Source organism: Pituophis catenifer, unplaced genomic scaffold (genome assembly GCF_029215685.1).
Source record: "Pituophis catenifer annectens isolate HBS135680 unplaced genomic scaffold, rPitCat1.0.hap2 SCAF_8, whole genome shotgun sequence".
Classification (NCBI taxonomy): Eukaryota; Metazoa; Chordata; class Lepidosauria; order Squamata; family Colubridae; genus Pituophis; species Pituophis catenifer.
In genome coordinates, this window is record NW_027256888.1 from 22,409,832 (window position 1) to 22,435,913 (window position 26,082).

The following is a 26,082-nucleotide window of genomic DNA, read 5'->3' on the forward strand; positions in this document are numbered from 1 at the left end:
TCATAGTTGAGGTCTACCTATAATGACAATTACAGGCCTCTCTCATCTTTTTAAGTGGAGAACTTGCACAATTGGTGGCTGACTAAATACTTTTTTGCCCCACTGTATGTTCCTGAATTAGATCATAATCTGTTGAGTATTTCCAGGTTAGATAGTCAAGGGTATAGTTTACAGATTAACAGAGTTGGAAGGAACCTTGTAGGTCATCTAGTCCAAAAACCCCCACCCACCCACCCAAGCAGGAGACCCTACACCATTTCTAACAAATGGCAGTCCAATCTCTTCTTGAAAGTCTTAAGTGATGAACAGTATGAAATACTGTTTGCTGGAGGACAATACTCCATAAGGAAGGGTGGAAGAATTCGTGCACGAGGAATTAAGCAAGATGGTTTGTACATTCTAGGAAGGCAGGAGAATGGTTGTGCGTGAATACTTATGAACACTCACCCACATGACAACTGTGTACATTTATTGGGGCATGCGAGTTGCAGACTACTGTAGAAGATGCCAGCGCTAGCTGAGGGGCATAAGCCAAAGCCAAAGCAGTGCAAGATGTACTTAGAGTGCGCTGTTTGTAAGGAGGCAAAATCGAAGGCGTATCCTGTGAGTAGGAAAAACTCAAGGCAAACTAACAGAGTTATACCTAGGAGACCTGAAAGGTGTAATAAAGGTATACCTCCTGAGTGGTTCAGTGCAAGTGGGGTTAGAGTAGGTAGTATTCGTAAGGAACCCTGTAAGTACCAAGAGATATGGTCATGGTCATTACCTAAGGAAAAACAAGATAAATGGAGGAAGTTAAAGAGAATGTCAGGCAGACAGAGAAATCAGACTGAGCTGGATAGAGAAAGTGAAGGTATTCAACCAAGCAATGGTAAGCAGGATGTAATGGAAAATAATGAGACAGAGTGTACAGCAGAGGTGGTATTTGACCAGTTCGGATCAGTTCGGGTGAACTGGTAGCAGAAATTTGACCTGGTTTGCTGAACCAGTAAAATACCACCTATCCCTGGCCCGGTCACCATTTTCTGGCCATTTTTAGGGCAAAAAAACCACATAAAAATGGCATGAAAATGGCTGAAAAACACCCCCCAAAAAAGAGCCAAAAATGTGTAAAAAAACAGCCAGTTTTTGGCTCATTTTTCAGTGTTTTTTGGCCTATTTTTTGGGTAGTTTTGGCCTATTTTTCAGGTGAAAAACCACCCTAAAATGGCATGAAAATGGACGAAAAACAGCCCCCAAAATGACCAGTTGTATGAAAATTTCCCTCTCTTTTCTCACTTCTGCGGTTCACCTTTGTTATTAGTTTAGGCTTCCTTCTGTGTTTTAGCTTGTAAGAATTGCATTTGTGGCTTTATTGGGAGCTTGTTCTCCAAGTACTTGGCTACATGAGCTGCTTTATCTCAGTATTTGTCTTCCAGTCTGCATCTTGCTGCAGACACCTCATCTTCTCAGTCACAGAATGATTTCTCTGTCACAACTTACTCTTCCGGGTATAGGCCACAGTGTGGTTTTATGCGTAATCCTTTTCTTTTTCAGGTAGGTTTTAATATTGCCTACTATGTATGCACCCCCATTGGCTGTGGAAAATCTTTGAGGTTTTCTTCCCAATGTATTCCTTACTAAAGCCACATATTCTTTATTTCTTTTCTAGCATTTTTATAATTCTTTATGAATGTGAGAGTGTATACATTTCCACCAGGTGTGTCTTTGATGGCTTAGTAGCTTGGCCTATATGCAACATGCACACCTGGACTGATTTACCATAGCTGTAAGCTTACATTTGGCCACCCCACACCCCACCCCTTTATTTATATGAGCCGAGGTGGCGCAGTGGTTAGGGTGCAGTACTGCAGCTACTTCAGCTGACTGCTAGTTCAGCAGATCAGCGGATCAAATCTCACTGGCTCAAGGTTGACTCAGCCTTCCATCCTTCCGAGGTGGGTAAATATTGCCCAGAGGGGGCAATATGCTATTTAGTATACTGTCTTTGGTGTAAGCCGCCCAGAGAGTCCTCGGAGAGTGGGCGGCATAGAAATATTATTAATAATAATAATAATAATAATAATAATAATAATAATAATAATAATAGCATCTGGATCTTCCGGTTCTGTTTTCTGGGTCAAATTCTGCAATTTCTGTGATTGTAATTCTTCGCTGTCTTTTCTTTATCTTCTGCACAATCAAATTCAAATAATCTTTTTGGAGCAATTCTCTGTTCTCAATAAGATATATTACAATGCAGGAAGCCATGATGTTGACTTGGCCACACCCACCCAGGCACATGATCACCAAGCCACAGAACTGGTAGTAAAAATTTTTGAATCCCACCACTGGTGTACGGAGTCATTAGAAAATGAAATTAGGAGCAGTTCCAGCAGCAGCAGTAGTAATGGTACTAGTAGTGTTTGTAGCAGTTAGAATAGAAACCGAAGCAGGAGGCAAGGACATAATAGAGATAGAAGGCATCATGAATATTTAAAGCATTTGGCTGTTCAGCTTTAAAGGGGTGGAGTGTCCAGCTGCTACAATGATATAAGTAGGTTTTTGGGCTGATACAACTTTAAGAGGCTATATATATAAGAAAGGCCCTGTGAGGGAGTCCCTCTCTCCGTGTGTGCTTCTGTGCTATAGTTGATGATTGATTGCCTGACTTTGCCTAGTATGTGTATGTATATATTCCTTGTATATAAACTATTTGAAAGACTACCTCTGTTTAAAGTATTTTGGTCTGTGACCGCAAATAAAAGTTATTATTATTACCTCTGTTTACTGTATTTTGCTCCTGGGTTGTCTCAAAATTGTCACATTGTGTGCACTCTGACATAGTCCTCGAGTTACAATGATAAATGGGACTGGAATTTCTGTCATTAAGCAATGTGGTCATTAGCTGAAATATCACATGATTTGATCATTTGTTGATGGTAATCGCAAGATTCCCCATTGCTATCATTAACTGAATCCTACCAGGTGAGCCTAGCCACATCCAAGCCTCTTTGTAGATGGCATAAGAAGACTCAGGAAGAAGACTTGTCATGGCCAGCTGCAAAGGGCCAGGTTGGGCATGCCTCATCAGCAACGGGAGAAAAATAGCTAAGATCAGCTGGGTGCAGCAGGGTCTGCAAAGTGCAGGGTAGTGGGAGCTCTGCACAGTGGTGGTAGGGTGGCTGGCTATAATGTGGACCTGGAGACAGCATTCAGCAGCAATAGCGGTGCTGGGGCTGAAGTAGATGCTTGGGTAAAATGAGACTGCTAAAGACCCCAGATTTCTGCCTAGTGTCACTGCCTACGATTACAAGGCTGTGCAGGGCAGCCAAAAGGGCATATATGTGAAGTAGATATGTGTGTGTGGGGGGGGGGGGAGTGAGGTGAACCATCCCTATGGATGCATAGTATGTGCAGGCAGGCTGCCAAGTGCTTGAATTTTGATCATATGAATACAAGGGCATTATTACAGCCATAACTTCAGGGACTGGGCATCAATACTATTCATTTAATGCTGCTGTAATTTTGAACAGTCACTGAACAAAAGTTTTAACTTCAGAACTACTTGTATTATATTCAGAGTGTTAATGTTTGAACATATTAGTGTCTTGTATCACAGAACAAAGTATGGTCATCACAAACTTTCTAGCAAGTTTCTTTCCTATAGGCACTGTATTTAATTGATAGCTTTAAATTGTTATTGATATTTTAAAAGTTTTGACCGAGTTTCTTACCAAAATTAAGATAAGTATAACTATCTATCTGTTGTAACATGGAACAGAATGTTCTAAGATATTGGAGAATATATGTATATAAAATTATATTAAATTAAATTATATTAAATTAAATTAAATTAAATTAAATTATATTAAAGAAACTTAAGTTTCTTTTCATATTAAAATTAATTTTCTTAATTGGTATAATCAGTGGATAGAGTTGCAAATAAAAATCTGTATAAAATAATTGTACAGTTGTACAAAACTATAAATTAATTAAGTACAACTCTAAGTACAACTCTAAGGGTACATCAAATCTGAGGCCTAGAACATTGGTCACCAACCGGTGGTCCGTGGACCACTGGTGGTCCGTAGAAAAATCTTTGTATTTTTGCATTTTTTGTATTGTATCCTCAAGCAATGGCCCCTGGGCCAGAAATGGCTGAGAGCAATTAATCTGGCCTGCTTGCAGGAACACAAAGCTGCACCGCCCACATCACCCTGCCCACTTGCCGACCCCCGTTCTTAAGGCCAAGTACAAACCTCACCTTGAGTAGAGCGGTGCGAGCCACGTGAGCTGGAACTGGAAGATAAGACCAAGAACTTGCCGCACTCAGCCAAACAGCTGCCTGGGAGGAAGGTTCAGCTGCTTGGGACTCGCAGCAGTAAACGGCATCCGGTCCGGGGAGCATCCGGAGTTTGCTGTCCATTGCAGACGCTAGCTTGGCCCCCTGCAAACTCTCGTCTCTTGAGCGCTCGCTGAAATGGCACGGGAAACTTCGGCTAGACTCCTCAAGAGATGAGAGTTTGTAGGGGGACGATCTAGCATCCACAATGGAAAGCAAACTCTGGCTGCTCTGCAGAATGGATGCCCTTTACCGCTCTGAGTCCCAAGCGGCAGGAGATGAGGACTGCCTTGCTCCATCGGCTGGCGCAAATATACCGAGGCGGAATGCTGATGCCACACAAATGCAAGTAGCACTTCACTTCCAGCCATCACAACCACCGCTTTGGCCTGCTTGCACCACCACCACCACCACCACCCCCGCAACAGCACCATTATTTCGTTCCAGCCAGCAAGGGCTATGCTCCTTTTTTAATATTGCACCATCTGCAAAGTTGCACATTGCACATGCCACCCCATGACAGAGATTTCCAGCCCCGCCACAGCCAGTCCCATATTCCAGAGCTGTAGTAGTCACACTCACAGGACTGGCCCGTTGGTAAACCCAGGGCAGCTCCTCCACCCAGGTGTCCTGCCTGCCGGGGAACAGGCAGGTCCCCTGCAGGCCGATGCGCCTGGGTGGAGGAGCTGCTTCAGGATGATCAACGGACTAGTCCTGTGAGTGTGACTACTACAGCTCTGGAATATGGGACTGACATTCCCACCAGTGTCAGCAAGCCATCATCAGTCTGCCCATCTTTGTTTTCCTTCACTCAGATTGACCAAGCTTCTTGAGAGAAGGAACAGAAAAGAGGTTTCCAGGCTGTGTGCCTGGAGCAGTAAACTATGCCTTTCTCTTGTTAATCACCTTCAACAACTATTAATCTTGTTTTTAAGTCAACTTAAAAAGAGGCTCTTTCTAGCTGCAACTTGCTATACCTTTTTGAAGACTTGCACCATTTTAGGCACCATTTTTTTTTTTTGTCTCAAAGAACAAGGAAGAAGGCTGCTAAGGCAAGCCAAACAAGGAAGTGGTGAGAAAAAAAACTGACAGAGAAAGATAAAGATTGAAACTGTGATTTTAGTTTACTATTATAGTAACTGGTAGCTTGATCTTCCTAGCTGTGGGTGGCTAAAATCTTCTGATTCTGATTAAAAGAGAAAGCTAAGATGGTGGAGCAAAGTATTAGAAATATGTTTGAATGGACTCTAAATAAAATATGCCAATTTGTTGACCAGCTGTTCTCTGATGAGAAAAAATCCTCTCAAATTACTTCTGAGATGCAAACATGTGGAGAATATTACCAAACTGCTGAGGCAACTTCACAAGTAGCTGAAAATGCAGAGGAGTTTATTGCACTTTTGGAAGAACCTAATATTAACTTTCACTACTATGATTCAAATGTAAACCACTCAACACAACTGAAAGAAGAGCATTGAGAAAAAAGACAAATTTGGGACTTTTTCTTTAAGGACATTAACAAGGTTGAGGATTTCATGATAAAAAGAAAGGACTACAAGTTTTTGATACTTCCAGAGAAGAAAAAGATTTTACTCCATGAAGATAAGCTGGAAGGAGTGGCTTAATGAGTTAACTGGAATCAGGATGCATTTTTCTCTGTTTAACCCAAAATTCGAAAATGTATTTTTTTTTACATATATATAATGCTTAAGTAATTTTTAAAGTAGGCAAAAGTTATTGAAAATGTATTTGAGAGTACCTGTATAAAGAGAAAGTTAAAGAAAATGATGTACCAGTTTTTTTAAAAAACTGTATGTTAAAAAGTATGTTTATAAAAGAAAATATATATATTCTGTAAAGATAGTTTGGAGGGAGGGATCTAAACATACTACTGAAGTTTAAAACTTGTATGTTAAGAAGTCAAAGACAAAGATGTATTAGAAAGTTTTGATTTTAAAAAAGTGGGTTTTTTTAAAGTTTAGTACTCTGAAGGAAAAAAAGGTGAAAAAAGTTTTTTTCCCTTTCTTTTCAGTAAACTCAAAGAATTAGAAAGAATACAATACATTTTGTAAATAAAAATGATGACAATTCACAAAGATTATTAGGTGCAAATAGAAATACACATTATTTCCATAGCAAGGAAGATAAAGCAGAAATGGTTAAATTGATTATTTTATTCAAAGAGGAAAATATGTTCTTATTTGGATATCACTTCTGGATTTTGACCTTGGTTTTGTTCATTAGAAAGATTTGGTGTTATAGGAATGGCTAGTTATATATCAATGTGTAAAAGCAAAAAGTTGAGGTTTGAGTGTGTTTGTGAGGTTGTACTGTGCTAAGAAGAGTTGGAAGTCAATGCCCCCTTTTCTTTTTTTCCTTTTTCCCTTTGTATCTCAGACCCCCTTTTTCCAGCTCCCTTTCCTTACCTTAATTTCCTATTTTTTCTTCTCTTCTTTGTATTCTATATAATAAAATAAAAATAATAAATGGTAAAAATCTGAGGCCTAGAAGGTCAAAACGTCCTAAAATGCAATCCTCTTTTATGCTAATCTGAAAAATAAGACTCATTTAATGTAATTTTCCATTCTTGTAAACAATCTTGTTGACGATTGTACTGTCAGTTGGTAGTTTTGCTGATTTAGAGTTCACATGGATGGGCCAAATATATTGATATGTCTCTAGCTTTATGTCCCATCACAAGGAAAACTTAAAACTATATTTGTACCTTGAAAAGGGATGACTACTTTGACATCTTTTTTCAAGGTACAAATATGTAATTTTTATGTTTGCCACTGGCTCTTACTGAAATAGATTTTAAGCAGCTAACAATAGGTGTGACCAAAATTTGGTATTATACAAAAATAAACTGTAACAAGGTAAGATAATGCATTTTTTTATTTTTCAATTGCATAAGAGAAACCAATTCATGGGGTAACACGAGCATATGTTGATAAACAGAGGTTTTGGAAATAAAGCGCTTCATTTACCACAAAAGAAACATACATATTTTAGTCAGGTAGTAACAAATAAAGATGTTAAATTATCTAGTTTGTTCTGATACCTAAATTGTGAAGATACACAGGTGAAGATTTAAACTTGAAGGTATTCAAAGAGAGATTTAAAGATGTAACTTTTAGATAAATCATTTTTTTATTGCAGATAGAAAAGCCAATAATAGTGAAGAAAACATCTACTGCAAATTGTAATATTCAGCCCACATATTTATATCAGATTGAACATTCAAATGAGATATTTGCTTTTTCCCAATTATGAATAGAGGAATAAAATAGATTTTTTTTTATTGGCCAAATGTGATTGGACACACAAGGAACTTGTATTGGTGCATATGCTCTTAGTGTACATAAAAGAAAAGATACATTCATCAAGAATCATAAGGTACAACACTTAATGATAGTCATTAAATTATGCATTGTAACAGATTGATAAATCTTGTTTTTTGGTGGGAAAAGCAAGCAGCATCTCTGCATGATTATTGTAACAAGCCAATCTAGTCTCACCAACTTTTCTTCTGACCTTGTCCATTTCTAGCTCTCATTTCAGCTGAGGAAGTCAATTCAATTCAAACTTTATTGTCAGAATACAACATGTGTACAATGAGGTTGGCTGAACCTCCCTTTGTGCACCCTCCAACCCAATACAACTCACAGTGAAAGACAGTAAAAGAAAAATCCCTAACCCAGTGAATCCTACTAACAAGCACACAATCCTACTGCACCATGTGAACTTATTGCACATCGCACCGGCCCCACAAGTCAATCATACTATGTTGTTGTAAAGTTATTTTCCATTCAGAAGCCTGACAGCCCACTGATAAAAACTGTTCTTCAGCCTATTTGTGCGGCTGCCTATGCTTCTATATCTCCTTCCTGATGGCAGGAGAATAAAGAAGTGCTGACCAGGGTGTGAGTCATCCCTGAGGATTTTCCTCACTCTTCTAAGGCAGCGAGCCCTAGCGATGTCCTCTAGTAATATCAGGGGACTGTCCATGATGTTTTGTGCTATGCTCATCACCCTCTGTAATGTCTTTCTATCCGCGGCTGTCAGACCAGCATACCACACCGTAATGCAATGAGTGAGGACGCTTTCTATTGTGGGCTGGTAAAAGGAGGTCATTAGTTGTTGTTCATTTACTGGTCAAAGTGTGGTTGACCAGTAAATGAGAAGATATTTTCAAAGTAGTTGTGTGTTCCAAATTGTAGCTTGAAAAATCTTCTTGGTATACTTTGTGCTCTGAAGCTTTGCTCTCTTGGGCAGCAGCATCTGGAAGAAACTGCAATGACATCAAAATGATAAAAATATGCATGTAGTTACACAATTATTTAGATGAACGTCACAGCATTTGCATCATGATGTAATGGCAGACACTTCATAATTTGCTCCCCCTTGTCTCCCTTCCTCTCCCTTGCATGAACACCCATGCTTTCTGGAATATTTTAAAGCTACCACACACCTCAGCCAGAAAACAAAATTTGTGCCAAAAAACAACTGTCTGTTTTCTGGATTTAATGGACTTGCTTGAGGGAGCTCATGAAGAGGCAATGAAGATTCCAGATATTCCTAAAACAAAATCTCGGGGTGGGGATACCAAAGTGAAACAGAGGAATTGGATGATTTTGCTGAGTGAATAAATCCATGGTCAATGCCCCCCAAATAAGTATCAGCAGAAGTTCAAAGGAATTTATGGAAAAATATGCTGATATTATAATTGATCAGAATCTTCCTTTGGATCGAAAGACAAAGACTCTAGAGATCTTAGTTTTGTGTTTTATTATTATTCACAATAATTGAAATTTCTCTGTTTAATATCTAGGGAATTCTCTGTGTTTTGTTTGAATCATTGCAGTGGTGTATGAAATCAGTTTCCCCCTTTCTAAAAATATTTAACACAATTATATATTCATCACAAACATTTATGTTTAAAAGAAGCCTAACCACATACTTTTTCCTTCTTATTATGCTAACCTAAGTCTGCTGTTTGATATGTGGCAGATATCTTACATTGAAGACATGCATTCATTTAGAAAAATTAATGGGACTTCTTTGTCTATACTGAAGAAAACAAGAACAATGTATAATCTAATTTCAACAGAATAATAGAGTTGAACAAAACCTTGAAGGTCTTCTAGTCCAAGTCCCTGCTCAAAGCAGGAGCCCTATACCATTTCAGACAAAAGTTTGTCCAGTCTCTTCTTAAAAGCCTCCAGTGATGAAGGACCCACAATTTCTGAAGGCAAATTGTTAATTGCTCTCTCTTTTACGAAGTTTCTCCTTAGTTCTAGATTGCTTCTTTGCTTGATTAGTTTTCATCCATTGTTTCTTGTCTTGCCTTCTGGTGCTTTGAAAAATAGGTTGACTCCCTCTTCTTTGTGGCAGTTTCTCAAATATTGGAACACTGCTATCATGTCAACTCTAGTCCTTTTCACTAGACGAGACATACCCAATTCCTGCACCTGTTCTTCATATGTTTTAGTTTCCAGACCCTTAATCATCTTAGTTGCTCTTCTCTGCATTATTTCCAGTGTCTCAATCTTTTTTATAATGTGGTGACCAAAATTAGATGCAGTATTCCAGGTGTGGTCTTACTAAGGTTTTATAAAGCAATACTAATACTTCATGTGATCTTGATTCTATCCCTCTGTATATGCTACCAATTGCATTGACTTTTTTGGCTGCTGCCACACATTGATGGTTCCTGTTTAAGTGGTTGTCCAACTAGGACTCCAAGATTGCTCTCACAATTATTGGTATTGAGTCAAGTTTCACCTAATCTATACCTTTACAATTGTTTTTTTATTGCCTAAGTGTAAAATCTTACTTCTCTCTACATTGAATTTCAGTTTGTTAGAAAGAGCCCAATGTTCAAGTCTATCGAGAACCATCTAGTTCTTAAGCCTATCTTCTGGGGTGTTGGCTATTCCTGACAGCTTAATGTTTCCTGCAAATTTGATGAGTTCCCCTTCTATTCTCTTATCTAAGCAATTTATAAAGATATTGAAGAGTACTGGATCTAAGACAGAACGTCAGGGTACCCCACTGCTTACTTCTTTCCATGTAGATATAGCTCCATTAAGGATTACACATTGAGTGTGGTTTGTTAGCTAATTAAAATCCATCTGGTGGTGATACTATCTAGCCCATATTTTTCTAGCTTACCAAGAAGTATGTTGTGGTCTACTTCGTTGAATGCCTTATTGAAATTCAAGTATACTATATCCACAACATTTTACTGGTCCACTAATTTAGTCACTTTGTCAAAGAATGATAAGATTGGTTTGGCATGATCTGTTTTTATCAAACCCATGTTGGCATTTGGTTATAACTTTGCTTGCTGAGGTATTCTCAGATTTGTTTTTTTTTTTTTAAATTACTATCTTTTCCAGAATCTTTCCCAGGTATTCATGTTAGGCTGATTGGTCTGTAGTTTCCTGGATCTGTTTTTTTCCCCTTTTCTGAAGAAGGGAATCACTTCAGCTCTTTTCTAGTCCTCTGGTAGTTCCCCAGTGCTCCAGGATCTTTGAAAGTTCAAAGGTTCTGAGATAACATCTGCCAGCTTGTTCAGAACTCTGGGATGTAATCCATCAGGCCCTTGTGATTTATATTCATCAAGATCAGACAGGTGTTCTATCATTTTCTTGGTTGTTTTAATTTTTATTTCTAGTGTTTTTGATAAATATTTTGTTTTTGCATGAAGACAGGTGAAAAGAATGAATTAAGCAGTTTCACTTCCTTTCTGCTACCCGTTACCTTGATATCTTCTCCTATTAGTGAGCCAATTGTTTCCTTGACTTTTTCCTTGTTTTTTATTTATTTATTGAAATAACATTTTTATTGTTTTTATTGTTTTTGACATTTGTTACAAGTCTTATTTCATTCTGAGCCTTTGCTTTCCTGACTTCATCTTTGCAAGTTCAGGCTATTTGTTGGTATTCTGCCTTGGTTATGTGTCACTCTTTCATTTTTCCCCTGCTTATCCTTTTTGTCTTTCAGTTTATTAGAGAGATTAGAGAGAAAACCATGTTGTGTTTTTTTTTTCTTGGATTTCTTGTTTTTGTTTTTCAGTGATATTGTGTGCTGGACTGGCTTTTATAATGATATTTTTCAGAGTTTCCCAAGATTCTTGGGTTGTTTTCCCCATTAAGGTTTTCATCCATTCTTCCCAAGCTCACTCTGTAAAAATCAGCTTTTTTAAAGTTTAAGACACTGTTTTGATTATGTACTATTGCTTGTGTTTGCATTATATTGAATTCCAATATGACATGGTCACTCTCCTCCAAAGTTCCAGCAACATCAACCCTCTCTATCACTTCCTCTGGGCCTAAGAATTAGGTCCAGTATAGCTTTCCCTCTACTTCTCTCTATCTTTTGGACGACAAAGTTGTTAGCTAGATTGGTTAGGGATCTGTTCTAGCTCCCACTTGATGCAGTTTGTCTCTCAGTTGATATCAGGGTAGTTAAAATCCCCCATTACTACTGTGGTATATTTCCTTTGTTAAATGGTTAGCAAAAAGTTCATCTATTTCTTCTTGGTTTGGTGGCCTGTAGTATATATCTCTGGCAATGTCATTATTTTTTCCTTTTATATTGACCCATATGCATTCTAGGAGGTTTTCATCCTTGATTTTCTGCATTTCTGTAGAAATATAATGACCTTTTACATATAATTCATCTGCACCTCCTCTTTTGTTAGGTCTGGTTTTTTTAATAGTTTGTATCCTTCCATTGGTCCATTCAAGTCATGAGTTTCATCCCACCAAGTTTTGATAATGGCAGCTGTATTGTACCTGCCCTTATGTACCAGTACTTCAGGTTTACCATGTTTGTTCCCTAAACTTTGAGTGTTAGCATCTGAGTCTTTTATACACTGGGTATGCTTCCTACATCTCCTACTTTGTATCTGGGCTTTTCTTCCTTCCCATCACTCTCTACCTCACTGTTTGATTGGTTGTCTTGGAATTTATGCTTGGAATTAAGTCCCAAAGATCCAAAAATTTGTCTTAAAGATCCTAAAGATTGGTGACCCTCACCCTTCATTTTTAGTTTAAAGACCTGATAAGTTGAGCCAGTTGTTTTCTGAATACATCCTTCCTGGTTCTTATGAGATGCAGCCCTTCCCTTGCCAAAAGCTCTTTGTGTAGATAATACCAGGGTCTAGGAATCTAAAGTTCACTTTTTGGCATCAACTCTTAAGCCAGTGGTTTAATTCTAAAATCCTGTTGATCTTTCATTGGAAATACAGATAAAAAGACTACTTGTGCTCCTTGCTCCTTCACTTTCTTGCCTAATTGCTTGTAATCTCTTAATATTGTTTTTCAGGTTCATTGTCATGTCATTTTGTCCCTATTGAAGGAGGAGAAAGAGATTGTAATCTATGGGTCTGATTATTTTAGTAAGATTCTCAACTACATTTTTGATTTTTGTTCCAGGGAGCCAACATATTTCACTAGATGTCCAAACTGCAGATGGCTGGTTCTGTTCCCCTGAGAATTTAATCTCCTATCACCAACACTTGCTTTTTTTCCCCCAGGAAAGTCTGGGCTACTTACAAGCACTGTTCTAAGTCTGGGATACTTCCAATCACTAGATTACAATAACTGTTCCTTTTCATCTGCCTTTCCATAGAATTGGTTCTGATGTCTTTGGGCAATTTCCAATCCATCAGTTTTGTCACCAGTTCTTAAAAAAAAAAGTTCCCTAGCAGTGAGTATGACACATTTCCTAAGTGCTAACATTTACTTCTATTAGAAGTAGAAAATGATTTCTAAACTTTCTAAAATCACATGATGCAGCAGCTGGAGAAATACCCAAAGGCTAGCAATATCAGTCTGCAGCTTATTCTTCCCTTAGAAAAATGTCAACCTTTGTAAATATCAGAGTTGGCATAAATGTAGGTGACATAACTAGTCATTTTAGAACCACAGCAATTGTACCCCTTAATGAAATCAAAGTAATGTACATTGCAAAGGGTGATGAATGCCCTGGATAAGAGAGGCCTACTCTTCAAACATCTGCTTGCCAAAAAAGGAATTGCTTCTGGTGGAACTTGATGTGGTCCAGGAAAGATCAGCTAGGTTCTTGATGATTTTGGAGTGTAGCACAACAGTAGAAACCCGCCATACTGTGCAAACCTGGATCTGCAACCCTTTATTTAGAATATGAAGATTGATCTTGAGCTGCTACTGCATAAGAAGAATAAGAAGAACTTGCTATGTATCTACTTTCTCTCAATTTTTTCAAAGACACTCTCTTTAATCTCCTGTTTTTATATAGAGATTAATTCCCCAGCTCTCTGGGTTACTTTCCTATAATTTAATCAGAACATCTCCAACAACTATAACTTGTTAATGTGGAATCTTTCTTCCACCTTGAGGGTCTTCAGTTTTCTCCTCAACATTTTATTGTCATATTAAATATACATTTAAAAAAACTAATTCAAATTACACATACAGTCATCTTTAGATGTGCCATGGATGCAGAACATACTTACTAAATTATAGCCATTTTTAATATGCAGAATAACAATGTCTTGTATTAATAGATCTGAGATGCATGTCTGAACTAATATTAGCAGTAGGAATAACAGAATAACAAGGGGAAGGGACCTTGTAGGTAATCTAGTCCAACCCCTGCCCAAGCAGGAGACCCTATACCATTCTAGAAAATGGCTGTCCAATCTCTTCTTCAAAACCTCCAGAAATGGAGCAGCCACAACTTCTGGAGGCAAGACAATCCACTGATTGATTGTTCTTACTGACAGGAAATTTCTACTTCTAGTTTGGATCTCTCTTTGATGATCTTCCACCTATTACTTCTTGTCCTGCTCTTAGGTGCTTTGGAAAATAAGTCCATCCTGGGATTGCATTGATTTTTTTTGGCAGCTGCAGCACACTGCTGACTCATACTTAATACTCATCCAGTAGGACACCTAGATCCCTCTCAAGGTTATTAGAACAAATTGCCTTTGGAAGTTGTGAGTGCCCCATCACTAGAGGCTTTTACAAAGAGACTGATAGCCATTAATCAGAAATAGTATAGGTCTCCTGCAAGAGCAAGGAGTTGAACTAGATGACCTTCTAACTCTGTTACTGTTACCTCCACTGCTTTCACTTACTCTATACATGTGCATTTGGTTTTTCCTGCCTAGGTGCAGGACCTTACTTTTCACACTACCGAACTGCATCTTGTTGGATAGGGCCCAGTGCTCAAGTCTGTCAAGATCCTTTCTTCTGAAGCATTGGCAATTCCCCCCAGATTGGTGTCATCTGCAAATTTGATGACTTCCCCTTCTATCCCCTCATTTAAATCATTTATGAAGAAGTTGAAGAATATTGGTACTTAACTGTATGTTTCCCTCCATGTAAATGTATTTCCATTAAGGATTACACATTGAATGCAGTAGGTCAGCCAGTTGCAAATCCATCTGGTAGTGATGCTATCTATTCCACATTTTTCTATACCATGAAATAGACTGTGTCAAATGCTTTACTGATGTCTAATAAACTACGCCCACAGCATTTCCCAATCTATCTATTTAGTCACCTTGTCAAAGTAGGAAATAAGATTTGTCTGACATGATCTATTTTTAACAAACCCATGTTGGCTTGTAGTAATTGCTTTGCTCTTTTCTAGATGCTTGCAAATCCACTGCTTGATTATCTTTTCCAGGATTTTCACTGGTATGGATGTCAGGCTGATTAGTCTATAGTTTCCTGGATCCATTTTTCCCTTCCTGAAGATTGGAACCACATCAATTCTTTCCAGTTTTCTGGTAGTTCCCCGGTACTTCAGGAGCTTTTTTTTCAGTGATTCTGAATCCTGGGATGTGATCCATCTGGTCCTGATGATTAAACTTGTTCAGATTGGATAAGTATTTTCTTACCATTTTCTTGCCTGTTTTGACTTTTACTCCTTGCAGAAACTTTTTTAAAATTATTTTTAGGATTTGTTGCAAGTCTTAGTTCATTCTGAGCCTTTGCTTTCCTGACTTCAGCCTTGCAGATTTGGGTTATTTGCTGATATTCTGTTTTAGTCATATGTCCCTCTTTCCATTTTTTTATATTTGTCATTTTTGCTTCTCAGTTTATCAGAGAGTTCTTTATGCAATCATGCTGGTTTCATCTAAGGTCTCTTGTTTTTCTTTCTCAGTGGTATTATACTATAGTAGGCTTTTATAATCTCATATTTCAGAGTTTCCCAAGCTCTTGAGTTATTTTCCACTTTAGGATTTCTATAAATTCTAAGACAGTAGTTTGACTTTCTCGATTACTTGTGCCTGCATTGTGTTGAATTCTGGTGTGACATGTTTATGCTCCCCCAAGCTTCCTGCAATTTCAATCCCTTCTATCATTTCATTCCTATTAGTAAGAATTAAATTCAATATAGATCACTCTCTAGTTCCCTCCTCTATCTTTTGGATAACAAAATTCTCCGCTAGGTTTGTCAGGAATCTGTTTCATCTCCAATTGGTCAGAGTTTGTCTCCCAATTAGTATCAGGGTAGTTAAAGTCCCTATTTCTACTGTGGTATGTAGCTAACTGATTAGCAAAAGTTCTTCTATTTTCTCTGTGTGGTTTGGTGGTCTGCGGTATACATCTAGGGCAATGTCAGTTCTTTTACCTTTTATATTAACCCAAATTCATTCAAGAAGGCTTTCATCCTTGGTTTTGTGTATTTCTGTAGTGGTGTAGTTATTTTTTATATATAATGCAACTCCAACTCCACCTTTGTTACATGTGATTCTTTTTTAAAAAACATTTTAAATCCTTCTAGCAGTACGTTCCAGTTAACAGTTTCATCCCACCAAGTTTCAACAATGTTGTACAGTACCTTCCCTCATGTACTAGGGCTTCAAGTTTGCCCTGTTTGAGCATTAGTGTATAGACATCTGAGTCCTTTTTGACTGACCTTATACTTGCTTCCTACATTTCCTGTTTTATATTTGAGTTCCCCTTCCTTTTCATTACTTCTTATCTCATTGTTTGATTGGTCATTTTGAGGTTTATGTTTGGGATTAGATCTTAAAAACTAGTCTCCCTCCTGTTTCAGTTTTAGTTTAAAACTCTTTGGATATGTTGAGCCAGTTGTTTTCCAAACATGTTTCTTTCCTGTTTTTGTGAGGTGTAGATTATCCTCTGCCAGAAGCCCTTCATGAAGGTAATATAGACCTGATTCGTGGCAGGCAAGCACACAAAGCTGCATTTGTGCAAGCGGCACATGCACACATGAAACCATCCCCTCTCTGCCCCTGCTGCTGCTGCCACCTGTCAGTGATCTATAGATCCAGAAAGGTTGGGGACCACTGATATAGACCATGCTCTAGGAATCCAAAGTTCTCTTGATGGCACCATCACAGAGGCCAGAGGTTTACTTCTAAAATCTTCCATTCCTTCATTGGATGTTAATCTTATGCTGGAAGTACGATGAAAAACCACCTGTGCTGCTATCTCTTTGGCTTTCATGTCCAGCTGCTCATAGTTTCTTGATTTTGGGGGGGGGGGCTCTTTGTTGTATCATTTGTCCCCAAATGAAAGAGGAGAAAAGAATAATAATCTGTAGGTTTTATTATTTTAGTAAGTCTCTCTGTCATATCATTGATCTTTGCTCCTGGAAAACAGCATACTTCCCTTGATAGATTGTCTATCTATATTTGGCAAATATATTTGCCTTTTCGATCAGATCCAGTAGAAGAGGCATGTTATGGGTCCCATCTACTAGGGATCTACAATTGGCAAATCCCAGGAAGATGGCCTTCTCTGCTGTGGCACATGCATTATGGAACATCCTGTCCCCTGAAATGAGGCTTTTTCCATCCCTGGTGGAATGGAGGCTCTGGAGGTTCCTCAAAACCAGGTTATGCCATCAGTCCTGGAAGGGACAAGTGAGGTACTGAGGTGGCTCCATTATTGTTGATACCTGCTACCATCTCTTAAAATTGTGATTATTTGATGTTTTTCAAATAATAATTATTTTTATATATTGAATTTTACAGTTTTATTGTATGCTGCCCAGGGTCACTTTTTTGTGAGATATGGCCATATTAATTTGATGAATGAATAAATGGTTGAGCTTGATTTCTGCTAACCATATGACTTACCTGTTTGCTATTGTCATATTCCAGAATTTCTTTCTAGCTTTCAAATCTAGCCTATATTTATCTAGCCATCCAGGTCCAATCCTGCTTTTATTTAAGATCAAGCATTAAGAACAGCTAAATATAATTGCCTGCTGTAACCTCAAAGATCCTTCCATTTATTTTTGATGTTTAGCCATTAAGACACCATACAAAACGTAGAGGGGCCCATGACTAAAGGAAATTGTCTATCTTTCTTTCCTAATCTTTTTCATACTAGTTACCATCATATGGAAAGATTATGGCTATTTTTTTTAACAGATAGGAAAACTATCAGGAGGACCAGCTCCTTTTTGTTAAATAGCCCTATTTTCTTTAAGATATACTACCATTTTTGGAAATGTTATACATTAAAAAATATCTTAATAAAATCTTGAACTTGATGTTGGCAATTTCCCATTTAAATTTCCTAAATGCAGATTACAAACTTCCCATCTAAATTTTCTAAACACAAACTACTTTTTCACATCCCACATTTCCTCATTGTCTTAACAGATAAATTGTATTCAACTCTTATAATTCTTACACTTCAATCTTGCTAAAGATCCATTGTGACCTCACCTATCCAATACATTTCTATGAGAAAATACAATGAATAATTGTTTGTACCCTGAAATGGTTTTTGGTTTATGAACTGTGAGTTTTTGGGTTTTTGCATCACACAATTCAGTGGTGGGATTCAAAATTTTTTACTACCGGTTCTGTGGGCATGGGTTGTTTGGTGGGCATGGCTTGGTGGTCTTGTGACTGGGTGGGCATGGCTTGGCAGTCATGTGACTGGGTGGGCATGGCTTGGCAGTCATGTGACTGGGTGGGTGTGGCCAAGTTGACGTCACTGTCTTCTTTGCCCCAATGAATGACCTACAAAAAGAAGATATACAAAAAGGTAGTTTATTATTTTGTGCACTTACTACTTAAATAGGAATAAAATAAGTATACAAAACAATAAAAAAGGTACACAAGTACTTACATAAGAACGATAAAAGTGTTGTGTGTCTTCAACATCACTGACTTTTTTGCCCTAATGAATGATCTGCAAAAAGAATATATACAAAAAGGAAGTTTTTAATTTCATGCACTTACTACTTAAATAAGAATAAAACAATAAAAGAGGTACACAAGTACTTACATAAAAGTGTTATTTGTCTTTAACTTTAAGATGTTTCCACATCGTTCTTGTCAGGGCGTTGATTAATCCCATTTTGCTTTTGGGATAATTGCACCTGATTACGAGGGGTGGATCGAGACTTTTCCTTGCAAGTATACTTTAAGAAAACAAAACCCGAAGATATATTCTAAGAAAACTCATTTATTTGTTATAAAGAAAATAAAACACCTAACTGATTTAATAAGTTACATTTTGAAATAAAGTTCGTGCCAGCTGCTTTCTCAGCAGCCGGACCTTCCTGGCAAGAGAACAAAAAAAAAGTGTGAAGGAATGTGAGGTGGACATGAGCAGTTTAACTTACTGATAACAATTCTTGGCACGCTACGGAAAGTCTGATAGTCCAGAAATGAGAGCTCAGCTGGTAAATAAAAGAACGCAGTGACAATCCCCTTCTTTTGCCAGTTGAGCGAATATCAGGTACATCATCAAATAAGGCACATCTTCTTATGCAGATACTCGTGTTGAGCTGCTGGAAGTGGTTTGTTGAGCATATCTGCAATCTGATCATGTGTAGATACATACTGCATTTTAACAAAACCTTTTTTCACTAAATGTTTTATGTTTTGATAACGGATGTCAATGTGTCTGGACCTAGAACCTGTGAAATGTGATTCAGAAATATAAACCACCGATTCATTGTCTTCCATCACGGTGATCGGTCGGATCGGGTGTGTCCAGATATCTGTGACTAAAGCATCAAACCAAGTTAGAGAATTACATGCATCTTGAAACACAAGCATATTCAGCTTCAGTAGAAACAAAATTCTGTTTACGTACTTGCCAATAAACAGGACATCCATTTAAGAACATCATATAATCTGAAGTACTTTTACATGATTTCTTATCACTTGCCCAATCAGAATCTGCATAACAACATAATTCTGCATAATCAGTATGTGTTGGTTCTAACATGTGTTTAGTGTATTTTAGGTATCTCAATAATTTCTTAACGCATGTCCAATGAAACTGTTTTGCCTTACCTACATGTCGAGACAAGAGATTAACACTAAGTGCAATGTCGGGTTTGGTCCAACTACTAATATACAACAGTGACCCAATAACTGAACGATAAAGTGTTTGATCCTCGAACTCAGGACTTACTTCTTGTATCAAGTTATGAAAATCTGTTTGCAGGGTGTCTTTGTTGTGTTAGCATCTTTCATGTTGCAATGATGCAAAATTTGTTCAATTTTATCTTCTTGTGAAAGACTAAACCCCTTCTGTGTTTTTTCAATCTGAACACCTAAATAAGTGCTAATGTGACCTAATGATTTCAATGTGAAGTATCTCTGCAAAGCTTTGGCAAAAATTTCACTCATTTGCTTATTTGGACCAATATAAACAATATCATCAACATAAACAAGAACTATCTCATATGCATTGTTAGATCTTTTTGTGAACACGCACTCATCAGTTTCGGACTTAATAAAGCCCATTGAATTTAGTTTGTCAGTAAGACATAAATACTACATTAAACCAGACTGTTTCAGACCATAAAGACTTTTGTTTAGGAACCAGGTATCCCCTTCTTGCTGTCGGAATCCTGGAGGACTTCTCACGTAGATCTCTTCATCTAGGTCTGCATGGAGATAACCCGTGTCAACATCAAACTGAAAAACTTCTAAACCAAGGATAGTTGCAGTTGCTAAAGCAATTTTTACACTCTCAGTTTGAACTGTCGGTGAATAGGTATTTGTGTAGTCCTCAGGATAACGTTGAGTGAAACCCTGAGCTACAAGTCTGGCCTTGTACAGTGACTCACCATTTGGCTACTTTTTGATTCTGTAGACCCATCGAGTGCCAATGACCTTTTTGTTTGCTGGAGGTTTTGCAGGTGTAAACACTTTAAGTTTCTTTAGACTGTCCATTTCAACCTGCATTGCTTCATACCATTTGTCTTGCTCTGAATCAGGAAGCTGCTTGATTTGTGTGAAATTATCAGGTGGAAGTGTAACATTGCAAATCAAAGGCAAGGGTGCTTTTGTCAGTTGCCAAGAATTTAGTTGTGGAGGGATTCCTTTTGTGGCCCTCTTGGAACGTCTCGGAACAACAGTCCAGTCTTCTTCTTCATCCTCGTCCTCACATTCGTCGCTAGCGTCAGCATCCGCGGCTTGCGAAGACAGAACATCGGGTTGAGAAGAATCAGTGGAATCTTGATCATCAATCTGCGTGGCATCAGCAGTATCATCTCTAGGAAAATAAACTCCAGGATCATTGGAATGAATCCTGGACCAGTCAATATCTTCCTCAAAATTAGCAGATTGGGAAATCACAATTACATGTTTAGAGTCAATAAATTTGCTCCATTTTGAATTATCATCAATACCCATAAATCTCAGTCTCTTTGCTGCTGGACCTCCTTTCCTTCTTTGAGCTAAGGGAATGTTCACCATAGCATATGAACCAAAAATATGGATGTTTTTAAGATCGGGCTTGTAGCCATACAACATGAAGAAAGGAGTCTGATTCATTACACTGCTCCAAGTACGGTTGACAATGTAATTTGCATATTTTATATCTTCACCCCAGTATATCATATCAAGGTGGGCGTCTTCTAGGAGACAACGCATCATGGTTTGCAGGACCCCTTGTCTTCTCTCTATGACCCCATTATGAGCCGGTGTGTAAGGCGCCGACGTCTGATGAAGAATTCCATTCTTACGCATCCAGTCCTGGAAACGCTGAGACATGAACTCGGCACCACGATCACTCTGGATTCTGGCGATGCGAACTTGGTGTTGGGTAGAAACAAGGGCTGCAAAGTCTTTAAAGATCTGAAAGGTCTCAGATTTTTCTTTCATAGGATACACAAATCCATATCTAGAGTAATTATCAACAATTGTTAGAAAATATTTTCTACCACCAAATGATGGCGGAAAAGGACCAACTATGTCAATGTGAACCAAATCAAAAATGTGTGTTGACAGGCGTGTAGCGTGTTTGGGAATGGCTGCTGCTTTGGATTTGGCCCTTTTGCATACAGCACAATCCAAAAACACCTTACACCCCTTTAGATCCAAACCTTTTGCGAACTCCGGCATCTTCCTAAGAACACGGAAACTGGCATGCCCCAATCTTCTATGCCATTTATGGATACACCTGGAATGCAAAGGTTTACCAGTTAGCGAATTCTCAACATTAACAGTTTTATGAGGAACCTCAGGCTTGCTCTGAGCAAACTGTTTCCCAATTTTCTTTTTGTTGGCTTTAGAAGTCTTTGGAATAGCAACAGGAACTCTCTCTGGAGCATCTCTCTCTGGGCCTGTGCTCTCCCTTTTTGGAGTTTGTATACTTGCCTGTGTTTGTGGTTTAGGCTTTGGCTTTAAGTAATAAACACCACCAATTAACATGGTTCCAGCAACAATATCTCCATCTTTAACTATGTAACTTGCATTTTCAAGGTGGTGAACCTGGAACTTTAACATTCTAGACAAGTGACTCTGACTAAGCAAATTACTAGTTGCTGTTGGTATGTAATAAACATCAGGAATGAATGCATCGAGCTCTTCAACATAAACAGTTCCTTTTCCTTTGACCTGACAAGGATGATTGGAAAAAGAATAAAGTTCACGTAGTTCAGGTTTGGGCTCGTGCATCTCTGTGAAAAGTTCCTTTCTGTAGGTAACATGCAGTGCTGCACCACTGTCCAAAGTCCACAGGAGTCGTCTGTCGTACTCTGGTTGAAGTTGTGGATCATTGGCTAAAGCCAATGTGGCGAGTGGAGTTTGTGGATCACGCCAGGGACCACGACGACCTTGTCTTCCGCCTCTGCCTCTGCCTCTGGAAACTGTTCCTCTGGGCTGGTACGTGATGGGAGCTGGAACTCGTTGGGGACAATCCCGGGTGGCATGTCCCACACGATCACAGATGTAGCATCTTGGCATCCTTGGAGCATAGGTCCTTCCTCGGAAGGGGCGCCTAGCTGGAGCTCTTGATGCGGGTGGTCCTCTCAAATATGGAGTAGCTAGCATGAGTGCTTCTTCTTCAATTAAAAGTCTGCATACATTGTCCACTGTGCGTTGAGCAATAGGGACTTAGTTAATCTTTGTAATGGCATCTTTCCATTCATAGTTCAAAGAATTAATAATAATGCTGATCATTTAAATATCATCAATGTTATAACCTCTTTCTCTCAATTCTGTTCTCAGTCCTTTCAGTTTGGTCAAATGTCTTCCAATTTGTTCACCAGGTTTCAATCTCGAACCATGGGATTGAGACATGAGCAAACATGAAGATTCAATTGAAACAGGCCTGTAGCAATTTTCCAATTGGACCCAAATTTGTTGGGCTGTTGCATCAGACGAAAAAGTAACCTGCAGTTCAGTATCCATGGACATCAATAATGTTGTGCAAGCTTTAATCTCTAAGTCTTTTATTGCAGGGGACCAAGGCTGAGCAGGGGGTTTAAAAACCATACAGTGAGTGCCTTCTCTATGAAGTAACAATCCTATCTCACTGACCCAGGCCTTATAATTCTGTCCTGACATCTTTAATTTTGACTCACCAGCCAGTGGAGGAACAGAAGATGCCTGTTGAGGAATGTGCATTTGAGGTTCTGGCTGTGGAAGTAAAGGCGCTTGTTGCACTGGAGGTGGACCAGGACCTGGTTGTACATGCATTTGTGGTTGCTGTGGCATTTGAGCTGCAATATTGACATGGCCTGCTGGAGACCCAGTCATTTGCCTTTGCTGCATTAAGCTTTGTTGTGTTCCATCTAAAAGGACACCAGCACCACCAGGGGGTGCTTGAGTTTGGGCCTGTGGAGACACTTGTGGCATTGCAGCTTTCTCTAGTAAATTACTTTCACCAGCAGATGGTGCTGCACCTTTTGTTTTGGGCAGCTCAGCTAATCTCTCTGCATACGTGGCACTTGGAACTTTAGAGTAGGAGTGATTATGTAAGACATGTGACGTGTGCACTGCTTTCTGTTCTGATTGGCCTGACACAAAATCCACCAGGGGGTGTGTCTTTGGCTCCGAAGGAGAAGCCAAGATGGTGCTTTTAGAGATTTTGAAGTCACGCGATTCTCCCTTATCTTGCTCAAGCATAAATAAATCTATTTTTGCCTGGGATAGCTTCCGTTCAAAAATTTCTATCTGGTCACGATAGTTTCTTATAGCTTGCTCTTTAGGAGTGACCCTGAAGGTTTTTATAGTTTGCTCATCCAGGGCGAGCTGAGAGCTTCAAGGAGAATAATGAATTATTTCTCTCTCTGCGTGGGGGTGAAAATGCTCGGCTGTTTGTAAAAACTTTGGCCTTGCACCAAGCGTTACAAAATCAGAAGGCTCTGGGAGGACTGTTTGAGAGCATGCATATTCAGAAGGAGACGCTACTGACCTCAGTTGTAGCACGTTATCTTCAAAAGCAGTTTCTCTCTTATCTCTCTCCTGATGCCTTTTTAAGAGCATTTCATCTGTTACTTCTCCCACGGCTTCTAGTTCCAGGTGTGTGGCTGTAGCAAAGGGCTGAAATCTTCTATCTCCTGCTCTTCATCCGAAGAGGATAAAGCTCTGGGCTTCATTTTGCCCTTTTTCTTCTTTCTCAGCATTTTTGCAAAAATAATTAGCGTACCTCAGTAGCTAAAAACTAATTGCCTATGCGCTTATCATCAAAAGTAACAAACAAGGAAAAAAGCCATAAATTTCGACCGCCCTCTGCTACCAGATGTCAGGGCGTTGATTAATCCCATTCTGCTTTTGGGATAATTGCACCTGATTACGAGGGGTGGATCGAGACTTTTCCTTGCAAGTATACCCAAAGATATATTCTAAGAAAACTCATTTATTTGTTATAAAGAAAATAAAACACCTAACTGATCTAATAAGTTACATTTTGAAATAAAGTTCGTGCCAGCTGCTTTCTCAGCAGCCAGACCTTCCTGGCAAGAGAACAAAAAAAAGTGTGAAGGAATGTGAGGTGGACATGCGCAGTTTAGCTTACTGATAACAATTCTTGGCACGCTACGGAAAGTCTGATAGTCCAGAAATGAGAGCTCAGCTGGTAAATAAAAGAATGCAGTGACAGTTCTTTCATTGGTGCCCTCGTCACTTGCACTTTTCTTAATCTTGACTGTCGGATCATCAGCTGTGTGAAGATGTGCTCTTAACCATTTTTTGATGGTAGGAATAGGGTCCCATTCTTTTAGAGGTAGGCCAAATACACTAATGGTCATCAGGTTGGTTATGTTGGAAACAGGCGGGTTCTGTGTTCTGAACATATGAGGTTCATTTTTGAAAAACCCCTTTCCACTTCTGCTGACCATGCTATATGTATATTTGAATAGAAAGTGTATTGTCTCTCTTTCAAGTGTTTTTGTCTCCAAATATCTTGAATACTTAATTCTTCTATCATTGTGAAAAACAATTTCGGCAGTGTACTTCTAGGCTTTTTTTTTAAATAAACACTTTATTAAACTTTTATTACATTAAAAACATAACAAATTATTTCACTCAACAACAGCTAATTGTGGTGTTTTTCTTGTGACAATAATTCGTGCATTGTTTACAAAAATTAAATTGTGCGTATTTACATTCTTATTTATCTATTACTTGTACTTAATAACTATCTATCTCCATTCTATCCAGTTATATCATTGTTCCCACACATTGTAAAATATCGATGTCTCTTTATCTTTTAAACTCAGTGTTAATTTGTCCATTTCTGTGCAATTCATGATCTTTTGTATGACCAGTTTCTCTGCGGGTGTACATGGCTGTTTCCAACATCGAGCGTAGGCAATCATGGCAGCGGTTAATATGTGCAATACTAGATATTTTGTGCCCTTCACATTTTTTTTTTATTTTTTTTTTGAAGATCCCCAATAGGAAGAGTTCCGGTTATAAGTCTAATTGTTCATTAGTAATTTCCTGTAGCCAATCTTTAATTTTTAGCCAATATTTTCAAGCCTCAGGACAGGACCACCACATATGGTATGTTCCCTCTTTCTTTTTACATTTCCAACATATGGGGCTCATTTTAGGGTATATTTTCGCTAATCTCGAAGGAGGTAAGTGCCATCTGTAGAACATTTTATATACGTTTTCTTTATATGCTGCTGATTTTGTTAGTTTATGGTTTCTGTTCCATATATTCTCCCAATCTGATAGTTTGATGTTGTGTCCAACATTTTGACCCCATGCAATCATGCATCCTTTCACTACTTCTTCTTCCAATTCTACTTCCAAAAGGTATTTGTAAATTTTAGCAATATTTTTTTTTGTCTGGTCCTAATAAAATTTTAGTTGTTGTGTTTAAGATATATTCCATAATCTTTTATATCTTGTTTATATCGGTTTTGTAATTGGAGATAACCCCACCAGTCAACTCGTAGCCCTTGTTCTTGGAGGTCCTGTAATGTTTTTAACTTTCCCTGGTTATCTAATAGGTCTTTATATTTTAACTTTTTATTCAAATCTAAATTGTTTGGATGGATCATCGCTTCCA

The 26,082-nt window shown here is 38.4% G+C and overlaps 1 protein-coding gene and 1 pseudogene across 1 annotated transcript in view; one reads left to right on the forward strand and one right to left on the reverse strand.

The window, feature by feature from the left end:
• LOC139320230 (gamma-aminobutyric acid receptor subunit alpha-2) overlaps positions 1-26,082 on the forward strand; it is a 441,414-nt gene that overhangs the window by 245,416 nt on the left and 169,916 nt on the right. The gene's annotated exons all lie outside the window — the stretch shown is intronic.
• The window catches only part of LOC139320541 (E3 SUMO-protein ligase KIAA1586-like), a 43,679-nt pseudogene continuing 18,300 nt past the window's right edge, over positions 704-26,082 (reverse strand).